This window comes from Dreissena polymorpha, chromosome 10 (assembly GCF_020536995.1).
Source record: "Dreissena polymorpha isolate Duluth1 chromosome 10, UMN_Dpol_1.0, whole genome shotgun sequence".
Lineage (NCBI taxonomy): Eukaryota > Metazoa > Mollusca > Bivalvia > Myida > Dreissenidae > Dreissena > Dreissena polymorpha.
Window position 1 is genome coordinate 11,281,935 of NC_068364.1, and position 19,659 is coordinate 11,301,593.

Here is a 19,659-nt window from a genome sequence, read left to right on the forward strand (position 1 = left end):
CAAGACAATAAACTTAAACATATAACATGGGAACAATCGCCCGCTTTGTCAATCAAGTGTAGGAAACAATGTACGGTTTGGCAAAATAACGTACTGACGGACCATTGTCCGGGTTGGCAAAATAACGTTGGAATCAGCATCCTGGGGTCTGAATAAAGTATGAAACATTGTCCACATTGTCAAATGAACGTAGGAATAAATGCCCGGCGAAGGAAGGTAAAAATGCCAGAGGTAAAAATGCCATAGGTTAAAACGACAGAGTTAAAATTGCCAGATGTAAAGTGGTAAAAATGCCATAGGTAAATATGCCATAGGTAAAAATGCCAGATGTTATATAGTAAAATAGAGTTTAGAGCAATATTCTTAAGCATATTGAGTATTGTAGGGGTTAAGTGAATGTTTAAAATCCGCAATTGATTAAGAAAAAAGTGCAGATAAATATTTTGTACAAAATTTCAGTTGTGTGTGGGGGGGGGGGGAGATTTACTCTGTACTAAATATTTATATTATCGGCTCAAAGTTAAAATGCTTTAATTAGCTATACGTATCAATACATGCCTCATTTAATAATTAATGTAAACATAATCACCATCAAAACCCTGCTTGTTTGTCACATTGCTTTAATAATTTATTGTCCTCAAAAATCAAAAGATTCCATTACATCAATAAAAATAGCTTTTAAAAGGAATTTAACAAGTGTTATTTAATGACCGATTCATCAAAGAAACAAAAAATCCCAACCAATAAACAGAACGAATAAAGCACAATAACAAAATTATAGTCTAAATTTATTAGTGAGACAAGTAGAAAAAAAAAACATGTTCAATAAGAAATGTTTCCGTACAATACTCAATATCCTTAAAAAATATTGCTCAAAACTCTATTTTACTTTTTTAACATCTGGCATTTTTACCTATGGCATTTTTACCTATGGCATTTTTACCACTTGACATCTGGCGTTTTTACCTCTGGCATTTTTACCTCTGGTATTTTTACCTATGGCATTTTTACCTCTGGCATTTTTACCGCACACCATGCCCGGCTGTGTCAAAGTTATTCACGTAATGCTAATTTTATGTTAACGTCATCATTCAAGGTTCTTTCACCAGGCAAACATAAAATCAATAACAGGCAGGCCGTTCGGTCATACCGTGTTTCACCATTTCCACGTGCAAAAAGATGAAACAATACCTAACCCACGTGCTAGAGCGTCCTATCGTCACGGATGAATTATTGTATCGTGAGTTTTTAAATCTAAATCTTTACTCATCATTAAAATATTCAATTGTAAAACATGTTGCGTTAAAAAAGTCTCCGAGGATACTGTACTGTAAATCGTTATGAAAATGTTCATGTTATAACAGCTCGACATCCATGGTTTTTCTCAAAATTATAACCAAATGCTTTCATTTTCCTTAGCATGTATGCGATTATTATAGTTGTTGCATGATAAGTCTGAAATGAACAGCGAATAAAAAAGCCTTCCCATGGTTCTGGAAACCTAAGTTCACGCTGGCAAAATATAGTCATATATGTAAAATAAAGTTGCGCGCATATATGTTTGTTTTCTTGATAAGCATATGTGTCTGTAATAATTATGATATTTAGCAGTTAACTTTGACTTGCTTGTCTTGATTATTTTGTACGCGTTGTTTCGGCATGAATGATATTGAAAGCTTTGACAGTGAAACAAATGGACTTCCGATTTTAGCTAAGAAATAAGAAAGTGATTTATTCAAATTGATTTACCTTAAATTTCAATCATGTTATATGATTATCCTTCATTTTATATAGAATTATATGTAAAGTAAAATCATTTACACATTTACAATACGTCGATAAATAGGTACAAATATACACGTAGCTTTCTCCTGAGACAGAGATTAACACGTGTTCCACACAATCCCACAATGCATATGATTATCTGCCGGACGGGTGGGGCCATAAATGTTGCTATAAACTACAATTCGCGTTGATCTTATCAACATTTTCTTCAAGAACAATACCGCTTACCGGATGTGAATTACGTTAACCTGATAAGAATTGCGCAATGCATTTAACGATAAAGATCGGCGTATGGAGACAACTTACAAGTCCTGTGCTTGATTTGCTAATGTCTCCAAATCAACGTTTATGTGTATCATAAATACGTAGTCGTGTTTTTTTTATAATTCATTACATCTGGAAATCCATCAACTATATTTTGGAAATGCTTATACAATATACCTTAAAATGATTTTACTAAATTCAGTCGTCCGTTTATTAATTCATGCATTCATTCATTAATTCCTCGTTGTCAGTGTATTTTAAGATTATTTTCAACTGCTCGAAAATTGCGACATTTTAAGTAAGTTAAATTATTCAATATTTTAAACAAGAACAATCTCCGAGTAGAGATATTTTGCGTGTGTTAATGTCAACCCACCCGTTTTTGGTTTACTATTGACTGTTTTCTATTATTTATATGGACATTTGAGTTCGAATTCACACCCCCTGTACGTCGATAATCCAAACTGAGAAGGATAATTCAAACTGAAGAAAAAAGGCGACATAAATAAAGACTCCAGTCATTTATTTCTAAGAACACGTGTATTTAAGGTAAGTTGTGACATAATAAACGTTTATTTTTGATAAAATGTTATTTGTCGGATACAATGCGCTTATAAACTCATAACAATTAAAAAAATATTACGTCAAAATAACATGAGAGAAGAACTTTTATTTTTATTTCAACATATACATATACATATACACAATTGAAATAGACCTTTATGATCCTTGTTCAACAAACATGATGTTATATCTACATAAATTTACAATTTGGTGACATTAGTGCTTAAATACATGTCATGATGTAATAATCATATCGGAGTATTTACAAAATTTGCTAATACATGTAGAGTATGTTCATATATGGTGTGTATATGTACATTCCTTTATATTTATAAAGAATTTCATTCTTAAGAATTGCATCATACTCACATGAAGATCGAATATTACATATCATAGAGTGATTGAAAACATAAGTACAATATATCACTACAATGTTGTAATAACTATGATATCTGCGTAACTTAATAATCATAATGATGCACGCATGAAAACGATACAGTTACCGTTTATATACATAGTTTGAAGCGTACACAAACTTAATTTCAATTAACGATATAAATATTAATGCATTGTATAATGTGATTTTCTCACTTCGAAAGCTTTGCTTACATATACAGCTAGGTTTCGTAATATTTCATGATTATCATTTGTAATCAGCTCGACTGTTTTAAACATATTTGGTCTATGACAGTAATACTGCTTAAGATATTTTCCTCGTAAGCTATCATATAACTTACACTCAAACAGAAAATGAAATTCGTCCTCTAATTTATTACATTTGTTACATAGTCTTAGTTCCCTTGGCGTTCTATTCCATCTACCTGTTTCAATATTTAATCTATGTGATGACATTCGTAACTTTGTAAGAGCATTTCTATAGCATTTTACATTTACATGTTTAAGATATGGTTGAAATTCGAAATTACAGAAAGTGTTATAGAATATCGCTCTAGATGAATTTTCCAATCTACTATGCCAGTCCTGTACAAAAATGTCCTTAACACGTTGTTTAAATACACTAATAAACTGGCTATTATTTCCAACACTCTGTTGCAGCCATACATGATAAAAACCTTATCTACACAGCGTATCTTTAACAAGTGAAGCCCAGTTTTGCTTACGTGGGTAATAATCAATATCATTTAACATAGTATTGTAAATACAAGACACATATTTTCTATCACTACATCCAGTGATCTTCAACCAATATTTAACAATACAAACAAGCCTCTGGGAATGTAAATCCATTCGGCCAAGACCACCATAAATAAAATCGTTTTGAGTGCAACATTTAACACCTAATACAGACTTGCAAAACTTTGTATGCACACTTTCAATCGGAGTTGCTCGAGCAAACCCCCAGACCTCAGCACTATAAAACAGTATTGGTTTAACTATCTTTTCAAAGAGATCTAACATATGTTCAACAGTAATATTTACGTAACTATACAAATATCTTCTGAGTTTAAATATCGCTTTAAGAGCCTGGCCGGACAATGTCTTATGTGATTCAGCGAATGAACCTCCCGATGTCAATATTATACCTAGATAAGAATACTTATTAACTATTTCTAAATGGATTCCATCATAATAAAAGTTTAGATTATTTAGAAGTCTACCACCTTTTCTAAATATAAGAACTTTGGTTTTATCTCTATTAACAATTAATTTCCATCTGTTACAATATGTCGATAAAATATCTAGATTTGTTTGGAGTTCGCTGAATTTGCGAAAATCACAATGTCATCTGCATACATTAACAGAAACATCTTAAGAGTACCAATATCAACACCTTCGGCTTTTTTAAAGTAAAATTCATCTTCTAGATCATTTAAATACATAGCAAAGATAAAAGGACTTAGACACTCGCCTTGACGTACTCCTAAAAGGCTTTCAAACATCTCTCCAGTTTCACAATTTAGTTTAACATATGAGCGTACTCGCTTATACATAAATTTGATAATATTAAAAAGCTTACCCCTAATACCCAGTTTGCATAATTTGTACCAAATGTTTGGTCTTACCAAATAATCGAACGCTTTAGAAAAATCAACAAATACACAAAATAACTGTTTGTTTTGATTGATTATACGGGTGATTAAACCATGTAATACAAATATATTGTTCCTAGTTCCCATTTTAGCCCTAAACCCAGCTTGCGCTTCTACATATATATATAGTTTTCCTCTGCCCAATGTGTAAGTCTAGTGCTATAAGTTTTGTTAACAATTTTCCAACAACACTTAGTAATGTAATTCCTCTAAAATTTGTAACATTTGAAACACTGCCTTTCTTATGGATAGGTACAATGTAGCCTTCAGTCCAACATGAAGGGAAATAATTACATTCTAAAATCTTATTGAACAGTTTCACAATACTATCAACTAATACATTTTTACCATACACTAAAAATTCATTTAAAATACAATCGGGCCCTGCACTTCGCCCCAACTTTAGTTCTGAAATACCTTTCAATACATCTGCATTTGTAAATGGCATATCCAACTCATTAAACATAATTTTTAATTCATTTTCGGCAATTCTATTTGTACAATCAATTACATCTTCGTCTGCTTGAAAAAATATGCTATCAGGGTTGTTTATAGCTCTAAAATATTCAGAAAAGGTTTCTTAAGATATACCCTTCGGACCCGTAGGTGCATTACATTCCTTTAACATTCTCCAATGTTCTTTGGCATTACTGAAACGTGCAGACAATAACTTTTGTGTTTTAATTTTATCTCGTTCATAGTTAAATGATCTAACACTCTTTTTAAATACGCTTCTGGCCTTGACCATTTCAATTCTATTAACATCGCTTGGGTTTTCTATAAAAATCGACTCTGTTGGCCTCACAAACATCATTACATACATATGAGGTTGTTGTAGAAGCACAACTTTCCTTAAGATTTTCATAATTACTTTGCGATTTAGAAGTTTTACCAAATAGTGGTTTACATGCATAATCTATACAAGATACAAAACTATCAATACAATTATCAACATCTTCACTTGAGCTAATACAATCAAGATTACTATTCAATTCCTAAAGTTTACATTTGAAACTAGCACTGGATATTGATTCCTGAAAAACATCTTTTTTATCTGCATTCCATCTATAATAAAAATGTGTATGACAATTTGTGTTTTTAGTTGTAACATTTGAATCACTATCGTCAAAATTTATCTGCCCCTGAATGGCAAACTCTATGATACAATGGTCAGAAACAATGTTAGGCCCATGTATATAAAAGTTTACAAAAAGTGGTAACATTTCTTCACTGACTATACAATAGTCAACTACACTCGAACCTGCGCTGCCCACATATGTATACGCACCAGTACTATTACAGACTCTACCATTTGCAATACGTAGACCTGTTTGCTTGAGAAAATCAAGTAATAAATAGCCATTTGCATGAGTACGAATATCTTGAGTTTTTCTTGGTAAAATCTTGTCAACATTATAATCTTCAGGTAACACGTTATTATGTATTAAGGTGTGCGTATCGTCTGCTACAAAATCAGGTAGATTACCTACTCTTGAGTTTAAGTCTCCAAGGAGCATAAATGAGCAATTATCTTCGCCATAAGTATTCTGCATATATATAATATTGTCTAATAGTACAAAAACATTTGAATCAACTATTTCATTCCTGCTAGAGGATGACGGTATAATATAACACAGACAGATGAACAAATCTGTAGTAAGGTAAAAATGAGTTCCGTCTATTTGTACCCAAATGTGAGAATCTTCATGCTTTAAACATGAATATGTTTGAAAATTTGGAAAAAGTAAATGAAATTGTCGAAAGTTTTAGGCCAAAAACAATTATAATCGAATGTTTTTAATGTTTTAATGCTTGGACTTATGTATAAACCTTTCATATATGTGTGTACAAAATTTGATTGGCGTACTTGCTCGAAAACGCAATATATTCGTATTTGTTTGGGACAAGAATATACAAATTGGATAATGACCTAACTAGTGTATGGATAATTCCAGACTATTTTGAGTTTTGTTATTATCGTCAGAAATGTTCAAATCAGTTTGGATTTATCCATAAACTTATTACCCGTCCTGCAAACACATGATTTTAACACAGAAACACATTAGGTGTTAAAAGTAAAATTTTAAAGGACATTCATGATATAATTTGGCATATCTCTGTTACAGTTTCATTCGCTCTTTTGTCAATTAACGTGTAAATAATTTAACACATAGGTCGCATTTAATGAAAATTAGCATTTTCCGAAGACAAATTTATCGTTTTTTACTAGAAAACTATTAAATCGTGGCAAAACTCAAACCGCATGTGTGCGTCAGACATTCATTATCACATGTGTAGAACAATTACGTCCTTATAGTTACTTAATTATCAAAAATGATAAAATAATCAACTACCTTTCAGTTTCAGTTTCGGCCAACATTTTGTTCTTCAGTTTAGATTATCCAACTCAGTTTGGATTATCGACGTACAGGGGGTGATTCATTAGTGCACGAGTCGACGACTGTATCAAATTAAATACGTTTACGGTTGAATTAACTTTTTTCCCCAATTTAGAGAGCATAAATGCCCTCCTCCCAAAATTCAATTATAACAATATTTGAACATGTATTGTGCATATTTTTATTTCTAAACATAAAATAACTGCATTGACCTCATGATGAATTTCTGATTATGTCTGTTGGTTAAAGACCTCCCAGAAACAAAACAACTCTGTGCATACACTAAAACAGCATGTTTTGATTTTGAAAACATCAGGAATCGCCTTTTAAATGCAAGCAGTTGTATGCAGTTATCAAATTAAGTCTTTAATTTTATGCCGATTTTTGTTTTTAAAAAAATCCGGCTATTAGATTGGTGGACTGTGGTGGCGGGCGGGTAGGCGGGCGTGCTCGAAAATGTAAAAGTTCTTATTTGATGCTATGACTTGGATGCTTGGACCTAGAGTCTTCAAACTTGACATGAAGGTTGGCCAGCACCAGCAGATGACCACTGGTCATTTTAAGGTCATTCTTCGGTGTGGCAAGGTCATTGTGACCTTTAATGTAAAATTGTTTAAGTTATTGTTTCATGTAAGTAAAATATTTTGGTCATAACTGGGATACAAACACGCACTGCACGGGGACATCACGAAATAATAATGTGAAGTTAGATAGCTTTGGATCACTTGGCCACCGCAACAACCCCAAAAGAGTTTATGCAAATACCAGGTATCTTAAGTGGTCACTATTTACAACTTATGCATGCATTTAGCAAGGTGATTTGGGTTTTTAACAAGGTTTTCCGAAGGAAAAAACTGGTTATTAGATTGGCGAATTGCGGGCGAGCGGGCTGGCGGGCGGAACAAGTTTGGCCGCTTTCTAATTCAAATAGTTTTCATCCGATCTTTACGAAACTTGGTCAGAAGTTGTATCTAGATAATATCTAGGTTAAGTTTAAATATGGGTCATGCCGGGTAAAAAACTAGGTTTACTGGGTCACTTAGTGCGTTTTAAACATTGAGCATGTTGTCCGCTCTCTAATTCAAATAGTTTTCATCCGATCTTTACGAAACTTGGTCAGAAGTTGGATCTAGACAATACCTAGGCCATGTTCGAATATGGGCTATGCCGGGTCAGAAACTAGGTCACGGGGTCGAAAATCAGATCGATTTTGAAACAAGGGGGGTAATTGTGATGAACAATCAGTAGCAATGCACATTTTGAGTTGCAGTTGTCTCCCTTTATCAGACTTTTTTTATATTGAAAACCTGGTTTTGTGACAATTTTGTCTCTTGTTCTAGTTTTAAAAAGTTGATGTAGTCCTAACTATGATGGAACTCTTTCTCTCACTCTCCAGTTAGTGGGGACATTTCTGTTGTGATTTTTTACGTCACTTCCTCAATTGACCTTCCTTGTCTGTTGATTTCGCGTTTGGGTTTCCCCTATAATCCATATGATTAGATTCATGACACATTGTACTTGACATGGTTCTTCAATTGCCATTGAGTACCTCACTTCATATAAGCCCAGTGTGGCCACATCGTGTTGCGTTAAACGTTACTTCGGCTAACATGCAAAGCTGAAAAATGTAAACAGTCTCTTCACTTACAAATTTCAAAATTGTGTAAGAATTTTATATCCTGCTCTATTTCAATGAAATAAAGATGATGCTTCAGGAAAAAAATGCGCTTTAGCCCCAGTTGTACATATATTTGTCATATAATTGGTAATTTGTTAATGATTTGGGGCAAATATTTGTTAACCATGTTATTTGAAAGGAGAATGATTGCCTCAATTGATAAACAAAACATTTGTTGATGAGTATAAGTTTAGTTGGGATATGAGTTCAACTTAAGATATTTACAAAGATTCAAAATGTCTTTAAAGATTCGATGTTTACATTTTTCTGCTTTGGTTTTAGCCAAAATTACATCAAAAACCTTGTGGAATGGCCGCAGTAGTGATTTACTTTCACCTTATAACAATGCCATCCAAGTAAAAACAGCAATACGAAACAACTGTTTTTCGTTCCAGCCCTCCGTCAACCGGCAACCTGAACACTCTGCGCCAGCCGCTCCACACGACGCACAACATGTCCAGCAGCGCCATGTCACCAGGCCCACATTCGGTCTCCGGTCAGTCTTCGCCAAGCGTGTACTTCGGACTGTCCAGACGCGGACGTTTGACCTCCTTGGCTGCTAAGATTCTCCCGCGGCTGTCGTGGTAACTTTAGGGAAGTCATAGGGATAATTGTCTGATAAAATTAGAGAGCCTTAACTTTCTATTGTCGTTCATTTTTCTGAGTAGATATACTTATGTGTATATAGATATAAATATATATTACAAATTTATGTTGTTCGTTCTCAGTATTGATAGACTCAAGTGTCTACAGATATAAATACAAAACATGTTTTAACTCTGTATAGATATGGTCATATGTCTACAGATATAAATAGATACTCATTTATGTCGTTCACTAGGTCAAGGTCACTGTCACACTAAGAGTGAAAATCTTTTCCGATCAATAACTTGTGAACGGATTGCCTGATTTGCTTGATACTTCACATGTGCATTAGCCTTGGACAGTAGATGACCCCTATTGAAACTGGGATAAGTAGGTCAAAGGTCAAGGTCACTTTAACAATTAGAGTGAAAATGTTTCCAATCAATAACTTGAGAACGGATTGCCCGATTGGCTTGATACTTCACATGTGCATTGGCCTTGGACAGTAGATGACCCCTATTGAAATAGGGGTCACTAGGTCAAAGGTCAAGGTCACTGTGTCAAGGCAAATTTTGGGGGGCATTAGTCTCCGACCGCGGAGCTTTTGTCTAGTTAGAGTTGATGTAGTCCCCACTATGATGGAACTTTACTCTCACTCTCCGGTTAGTGGGGACATTTCTTTAGTGGTGACAATTTGTAAATTGTATATGATGGAACTCTTTCTCTCACTCTCCAGTTAGTGGGGACATTTCTGTAGTGGGGACAATTTATAAATGATGGAACTCTTTCTCTCACTCTCCAGTTAGTGGGGACATTTCTGTAGTGGGGACAATTTGTATATGCTGGAAGAACTCTTTCTCTCACTCTCCAGTTAGTGGGGGCATTTCTGTAGTTTGGACAATTTGTATATGCTTGAACTCTTTCTCTCACTCTCCAGTTAGTGGGGACATTTCTGTAGTGGGGACAATGTGTACTTCTGTATGAAAATGTTTTGTGTTTGTCTGACACTGCTCTAAAATCTTAAATGAACTCGAAGCCATGTTTAATTACAGATAAAGCAACAAAAGTCAACAAAAGTAAAACAATATATCAGTAAAACTTGAGATATTATAAGGCATGTATGAAAATCTATTAGACATTTGTTTAGAGGGTTTAAGTTTGTGTAATATTTTAATTATCAATTAACTTGAATTACAATGTAAATTTTAGTTATTACTATTTGTCTATACATTGATTCAGTGTGTCAACTGTCCAGTAGATCTAGCTCTCGATTTAATTATCAAAAAATACCTCACACTATGTCATTTGAATTTCAGAACGTGAACCAGAAAATCGAGGTCAAATTCATGATCCAAATGGTTAAAAATCGAGGTCAAGATCTCGACAGATATAAAGATGATTGTAATACTAATACAGTTTCCATAAAGTTATCTTGATGTTTTGAAATTGGTGTGTAGGAAAGTACTTTTATTCAATTTCGGTGTGCAAGTTTACTACCTTTCAAAATTAAAGATTTGGATCCATATGCACAAATCGCCATACAGGTACTTTGCTTATGTGGATTCAACTACATATAAAATACTGGCCTAATATAAACATTGTGGTTATAAATGGGATACAAACCCACACTGCACGGCCACATCACTTACTAATAATGCGAAGTTAGTTAGCCTTGGATCACTCGGCCACCCCAACAACCCCAAAAGAGTTTGTGCAAATAACGGGTATCTTAAGTGGTCACTTTTTAAAACGTATGCATGCATTTAGCAAGGTCATTTGGGTTTTTATGCCCCCATATTGAATGATCGGGGGTATATTGTTTTTGGCCTGTCTGTCTGTCATTGTATGGGTGTGTCTGTCCCAAAACTTTAACCTTGGTTAAAGTTTTGATTAACTTTCATTACTACTGCAAAATTTAAGATAGCAACTTGATATTTGGCATGCATGTGTATCTCATAGAGCTGCAAATTTTGAGTGGTGAAAGTTCAAGGTCATCCTTCAAGGTCAAAAATTAAATATATGGACTTTCGCAATATTGAAGATAGCAACTTGATATTTGGCATGCATGTGTATCTCATGGAGCTGCACATTTTGAGTGGTGAAAGGTCAAGGTCAACCTTTAAGGTCAAAGGTCAAATACCTACTTGGGGCAAAGTGTTTCACAAACACATCTTGTTCTAGTTAGAGTTGATGTAGTCCCACTATGATGGAACTCTTTCTCTCACTCTCCAGTTAGTGGGGACATTTCTGTAGTGGGGACAAGTTGTCAATGTCTTTCAGCTAAAGCAAACACTAGTTTGATTCAATGTTGATTTTTTGTACATTTATATGAACATCAAAAAAGGGAATTTCAGTTAATGAGCAAAATCATGCACTACAAATTGGTTGGTCCAGGTTGTATTTAGCTTGACATAGTCACTACAAAGGCAGTGTGCTTTGTGTGAGTGTGTCTGTTTTGATACTACTGCTCTTGACCATTACTCTGGCATATGTTGGGTTTTTTATAAAAGAACATGGCACAAATGTTCATATAATGAGACAGTATGTCTCATACAAGAACCATTATGTAAACTAATGTTCACAAAGATGACACTGTGTGTTGTGTGTACTATCCATTTGTTGAGCTCAAAAATCAAGGTCACAGAGGTCAAATGTTATAATTTTGTCTAAATCAGCTTAACTTTATGGACCCTCTGTCACAGGTCCAGTATTTTGAATATTCACCATGATAAGATGTAGTGTCATCAACAAGTAACATGTGTTAAGTTTACAGGTCAATGTAACACTTAGATCAGATGTATATAATTGGTCTAAATATCTTGTCCGGACCATGACTCTATATAGTTTACATATTTATTATCTTTCTCTTTTGATGTTGAAAGGTACCTGTCAACAAGAGAGCGGTCAGATGGAGTTTTTTGTTGTGAGAGATGACTCTGGTTTCCGACTTGCTGCTCAGTGTGACAAACAACAGCAAGGGGCAGACAACATAATGGTATTTTTTTTCTGATCAGTTTAACCAGGAAAACATGGTTATCAAATTGGCTAATGTCAGCAGGCGGGTAGGCGTACAAGAACAGTTTTTGCTGTGCGCAATTTCGCCAACATTTCTATAGAGATTCCAAACAAATTTTCACAAAACTATTGTCATCAGTGGTCCAGCGCATATTGTCCAGATTTTATGGTTCGATCAATTTTGGCAGAATTATGTTCCTTGATTTGCAATATGGTATATTGTGCTCATGTGTAACATAATGGTGTGTTAACTGCACTTAGGAATAAGGTATTCAAACAAAACTTGGTTGGCCTATCAAATTAGGAAGATACTGTAGGGATCCCTTTTGGGATCACTGGGGTCAAGGTTAAGGTCATTGAAATAGAAAATAGAAAATGAAAGGTTTTTGCTCATTAGCTTTAGTTAGGAATAATAGGTAGCTTATAAGAAGATTAAGGGTTCGGATTACTTTTGGTTCCATTAGATCAATGTTGCTGTAACTGGTATCTTTGTTTCCTTCATTTAAAAACCTGTTTTTCGTAAAATGTCCAAGTCTGATGTTTTTTTTCATTTCATCACTTAGCTTTGTCATTACGTCTTGTTGTAAATAGTTACAATGGTTACATTACAGTAGTAAAACAATAGCAAAAACTCACTAGGGGTCAATTTTGGATGTTTCAATTTAACTTAAAATGCACTTAGAATTCAGAAAATACCCTTTACCAAAGGCCATAAAAGAAAGTCATGAATGTCAACATTAATAGGTTTCTGACTTTATTCAACTATGATGTCATTTTCTCTCGGCCATGGCTTGGATTGGATTATTGTGTAGAGAAGCTATTGATATGTACATAACGCAGTCACGAAGTGCAAAATTGCGCAAATAATTACTATCAAGGTTGGTCACCCAGTTCATTTTTTATGGAAAAATCGGCAAACGCTAAAAAAATAGCATTTGAACATAGTGTAAGTTATTAGCAGTAAAGTAATAACATCCCTTGTTTCTTACTGTTCTAGAGGTGAGTTTCTTAATATTGGTCAATACAATCTTCAAATCCATGTGCAGTGGTTTGAATCATGTCTGGGATAGCTGTAGTTTAAAGGCTAATGTCAGTGCTTATTTTAAAGATACCAATATACTTCAGATTATGATAATTTGTTACATTTTTAGCATGGCTTTATAACGGATTCAGACTCTGGAGCAGAATCTGATGCGGTTCCTTACCCGGTAAGTCTTCCTTTGGTGACATTTAATTGTCTATACAGTCGAACCTGAGGGCGCGGCAACATGAGCTAAGCGGCCAATCTGCCGTATGTGGCCAGTTAAGGTGCGCTTGTTAATTTCTGCTCTTTAAAAGTCTGCGTTAAGCACTTTTCTCTGGTATGCAGTAAGCGGCCGGTCTCCTTTGTCCAAACAACAAAATTTGACACGATTATAACGGTCGCGTTACCCAATTACACGCTCTCGATAATCAGTACCAATCAACCAAATTGCTCTAAATTGACACCCGCCAAACGACCAGTTATTTTCACACCTTGATTGTGTGTTGTGCTTCGATCAGGTTTGTGTACGTAGCCATTGTGTAGCAATTTATGACAATTAACGACAACGGTATTTGCGACAATGGTATTTGCATCGACTGCTATTTTCGGCCATTGTTATTCTTTTTAACCCTTGATTCTTGATTCATTATCATAATTAGCTAATATTATCGAGTCTTTGAAATTGGTTATTGTTTGGTACACACTTTAAAGATAAAAGACGGCGAATAATTTAACCGTTAGGATACATGAATAAGATGGTTTTGTTCGATATAAAAACCGACCTGTATGTCATATCGTTATTAAAAATGGATTAGCGAACGGAAAGAGTTGTGCGTAATAGAAAATATTGATTTAATCAACGCGAGTAATGGTAAATCTCTGTATAAAGCTTTGCTTAGAAAACAACAATTGATGGTTTCTTTTAGTAAAGAGTCTTATCTGAGATTACCAAAAGGATAGTATCATGTTAAAACGTCTATAAAAGATTTATTTGTTTAGGAAATATTCTGAAAAAAAGAAATGCTTGCTAAAAGCTTTATCTCTATCTTTTAACAAACATGTTAGCAACTTGGAAAGAGAAGAAAAGCTTGTCATCTTTTAAAACTTTTTTAATATCAATTTATCCTTTGTTTAACCCTACTACATATTTCTAACTTTTTTGTTTAAGTTCATATACACAGTATATACATTTGCCATAAATGTGTTATACATTAAATATGCTACTTTATATTGGAATTAAAAGAATAAAACAGGATTGGATACCTTTTATTTTTCCTCAGCTGACCGTCAACTTCCTTAAATTGTGCTAACAGCCAACCTGCCGTATCCAGCCAGTTTGGGTATGTCCCTTCACTTGCTGCTTACCACAGGTTCGACTGTATTTGTTTGGCTATGTTCGATATCAAACATGAAAACTGCAAATACTAAACTAAAGATTGTTTAAAGGATCATCATCACAACAAGACATGTTGCATGCATATGTCATGTAGCTTGCTCAAATATCAAGGTCGCAGTGACCAATTGAAGTGTTTCTTGCATAAATAAAAGTAAATGTGAGGTTTAGCTAGAACACTCTTTTATTATGCCCCCTTCGAAGAAGAGGGGGTATATTACTTTGCACATGTCGGTCTGTCTGTCGGTCCGTCCACCAGGTGGTTTCCGGAAGATAACTCAAGAACGCTTGGGCCTAGGATCATGAAACTTCATAGGAACATTGATTATGACTTGCAGATGACCCCTATTTATTTTAAGGTCACTATGTCACAGGTCAATGTCACAGTTACTGGAAATAGGAAAATGTTTTCCGGATGATAACTCAAGAACGCTTACGCCTGGGATCATGAAATTTCATAGGGACATTGGTCACAACCGGCAGATGACTCCTATTGATTTTCAGCTCACTAGGTCAAAGGTCAAGGTCACAGTGACCTGAAGCAGTAAAATGGTTGACTGGAAATAGGAAAATGATTTTCGGATGAAAACTCAAGAACGTTTACGCCTTGGATCATGAAACTTCATTTAGACGTTTGTCATGACTAGTAGATGACCCATATTGATATTGTGGTCACTAGGTCAAAGGTCACATCGCAAGGTCACAGTGACTGGAAAAAGGAAAATGGTTTCCGGATTATAACTCACGAACGCTTTCGCCTGGGATCATGAAAATTCATAGAGACATTGGTCATGACCGGCAAATGACTCCTATTGATTTTCAGGTCACTAGGTCAAAAGTCAAGGTCACAGTGACCTGAAGCATTAAAATATTTAACTGGAAATAGGAAAATGGTTTCCGGATGATAACTCAAGAACACCTACACCTGGGATCATACAATTTCATAGGGGCATTGGTCATGACTAGCAGATGACCTCTATTGATTTTGAGGTCACTAGGTCAAAGGTCAAGGTCACACTGACTGGAAACAGGTCAATGGTTTCCGGATGATAACTCAAGAACGCTTACGCCTGGGATCATGAAACTTCATTGGGACATTGGTCATGACCGGCAGATGACACCTATTGATTTTCAGGTCACTAGGTCAAAGGTCAGGGTCAGTGACCAAAGTGTAAAATGGTTTCCGGATGATAACTCAAGAACGCTTAGGCCTGGGATCACGAAACTTCATAGGGACATTGGTCATGGTTGGCAGGTGACCCCTATCGATTTTCAGGTCACTAGGTCAAAGGTCAAGGTCACGGTGACTCAACACAGTAAAATGGTTTCCGTACACCACCACCACCACCACTACCACCACCACCACCACCATTCACAGTGACAAAAAATGTATTCACATAATGGCTGCCACTACAACTGACAGCCCATATGGGGGGCATGCATGTTTTACAAACAGCCCTTGTTTTGATTTTTTTTGTGTGATATAATGTTTGCCACAACACTCGTTTAGAAATTATGTTGGCCATGTGTGTCGTTAGGAGTCAGGACATATATCTAGTTCAGCTATAATTTTAGCTCTGATAAAAATCTTGTATTTGTATATCGCGGATGTGCAATGTGTGTTTTTTGTGTTGCGTTTCAGATGCTGAAGTCTGTCCAACAGCCAGGGAATGGGGCTCATGCAACGGACTCCAGGAAACAAACAGGTGATCTTTGAATTAATATCCTGGGGCCATTTCATCAATGATTTTATGACAATCTTAATTTACATTTAAAATTTAAAACCCGAAAATATACAGGCTGTGGAGTAATATGCACTAAATTGTAGACCATGGTTGAGAGAACAATTAAATGAATACATTTACTTAAGATTAATAATATGACTCAATGACATTCAGTAATAATGGCTCATTGAATTATGTATCATATTCTTAATTTGTCATGCGATTGATGAAACAGTCGCCTGCACTGAAAGACATAGGCCTTTTCGCAAAATACAGGTCGTCTGCAAACAGTGCATCCCATATGGGACGGAGCTGAACGAGATAAAGTTAGGTCTATTATGAAACGTATGTTTCGCTCGGTAAAAAATGTTAAGCCGGACGGCAGAGATTTATTTGTAGGGGATAGAATTTATTCTAGATAGACACACATACATATTAATGACAATTACTCGTGTTCATTTTGTTTTAAATGCGCTTATTTGATGTACATGCGTGTTTTCATTTGTTTTAAGACATTTTATCGTCAATTTCTAATCGTCCGAGCCCAATGTGCATAGTTAATATAGCACTTGACTGACAATAAGGCGTTCACAAGTCTCAGTTTATAAATCGCTAGACTACCAATGCGGCATCCGTTGTAGCGGATCCGTGGTCTAGTGGTAACACACTGGCTTCACAATCCAGAGATCACTGATTCGATCCCCCGCAGCACCTCACCTACTGACTCGTCTTTCGCATGAGACGTGAAACCGAGGTGCAGTGTACTAGGTGCTCTACACCGGGCACTTAAAGATCCAGGGTCACCTCTGGAACGGGGTGTCTCCTGTATCTTGCACTATCCCCCGTAACCAACTAACAAGTCTTTCTGGGGGCGATGGCCATATGGGAGACAATCCCGGTGCACTCGATAAAAAATAATGAAGAAGAAGAATGCGGCATTCAAGAGCCTCATTTGATAGAACGCTAGACTATCAATGCGGCGTTCAAGAACCTCTGTTGATAGATCCCTTGACTGACAATGTGGCGTTCATGAGTCTTAGTTGAGGTAACGCTAGACTGACAATTTGAAGCATGTCATTAAATGCTTAATATTGATAAATTTAAACATTTGATCTTAAAATCTCCAGTTAAAAAACAAGAATACAATTTAAAAAAAAGGAAAAAAAGTAACCCTGAACAGGGCTCGAACCACTGACCCCTGGAGTCCTGGAGTAAAAATTATCCCGCCTAGACCACTCGACCATCCATGCTCCATGCGGATGTATTTTTTAACTATATTATTGTAGTTTCCCAAACTATAACTACAACAACAGAACTTTCCAAATTATTCAATCGTTTTGCGTCGCACGACGCTTTAAAATTGTCAGGTTTTCAAATTGTCAAAAGATGCATATAATGGATATTTAAGAGCATGGTAAATAATCAGTATTACTATTTCCTTAAAAATATCATAACAAAAACGAAAATTTGCGAATCTGAAACAACTTTTTTGTCAATTTACCAATCTATTGGACGGCCCCTTTAAGCCAAGTAAAACGACAGATGTCAGTTACTTGCTTTAATCGGTTAACCTTGTCCACGGATAATGTGAGTAAGCTTCTTACGGCCGTGATATTTTTTTATTACTGAGATAATGTTATAAACGCAATCTCTTGCACGACGGTTACATTACATTCACCTCTGTGTTGGGCTCAGAACGGACTATTGTTATGAAAGCGTCTCATTCATGTCATGATCATTCCAAGCGTTCATCATTGAGATTACAGTATACTAAACAATCTCTTGCACGACGGTTACATTGCATTCACTGCATTAAAGAAAACCATCTCATACCATGATATCTTATATCAGTCTTAATTTATAATTATAAAATTGATATGTTTTTTTTTATGTTAAGAAACCAACATACATACACACGTCGAAGCAATTCCTAACGTTACTCAATAAAAATTATGTTCAATTGTTTACATTTGTGAAGTGCGTGGAATGATTCCATCTACGTAAATGGGCAATAAAATAGTTCCAAAGAGTTGCATTAAAACTAGCAAGTTTTTGCACGATTTATCGTACACTTAAAAGTCATATTTCTTGATTAAATGCATGCGATCTAAAATATCCAATAAAATATACATTGAATGCGTTTGTTCGGTTTTACCTATTTTATAGGCAAAATGGCACGCTGAGCATTTCGCAGAGTTGTATGTGAGAGCAAGGAATGACAACTCTGCGTGGAGATTGTTATAAACGTTGTAAAACACAAGAAACAAACCAACCAAATAGCTCTACATATTTAGTAAAATTTTCGCATTTTCAAGATAGTCATCGTAATACCGAACAGACCAGTATAACCGGTCTCAAGCACGGCAACGATGTATATCGATCAGTCATAGAAGTATTAAATCTTAAAGACAACCTGATATTCCCAGGTTACTCTATAGTAAACAAATTGTTATAAACTATCCATAGCTGAATATTAACAACTATGTAAAGGAAGTCCGACTTAAGGCGTAGCATTTGGAATTGCATTTATAACAGTCCAGTAACTAATATAGGAGTATGGTTTTGTAATGTTCGTTTATCAATGTCAAAGACAATACAATTTTGGCATGTATTGAATTTTGTTATTAAATGCTTAAAATTGATCAATGTAAAAATACAAACATTGGAACTAAAATGCTCCAGTAAATAACAAGAATATAAAATTAGTCTTTAATTCGACTCGAACCACTGACCCTTGGAGTAAAAGTCTAGCCCCTAAACCCTATGCTCAAATACAGAGAAATATTTTTATTATATACCTGTTTAATGCTTTTAACAAAAATACAGGTTGTATCAATCGTTGAAATAAAAAATCCCGTATTACGCTACTCGCTGTTTCCAATTCCGTATTACCATACTAGCCGGACTACTTCGACCCATTTAATGACGTCACATTACACGCACCGAAAATAGAAATATTTTATATAACGAAATATATTACGTTGTACATCGTGTGACGTCATTTCTGTGACAAAACACAATAGTTTAATCTAAACTCTGTAAGGACATGTCGGACGTGTGTTTTTTTAACAGTTAACTATGTATTAAAAACGTATTTTGGAGTGTGTGTTTATCATGCATAAATGTATATTTCGATAGGAATACAATAAAATAGTGTGGTTTAAACTAAGTTTCGAT

General features: G+C 35.1%; 1 pseudogene; it reads left to right on the forward strand.

Moving 5' to 3' along the window:
- LOC127847984 (Golgi-specific brefeldin A-resistance guanine nucleotide exchange factor 1-like) overlaps window positions 1–9,304 on the forward strand; it is a 52,833-nt pseudogene extending 43,529 nt beyond the window's left edge.
- Window positions 9,305–19,659: the final 10,355 nt, after the last annotated feature.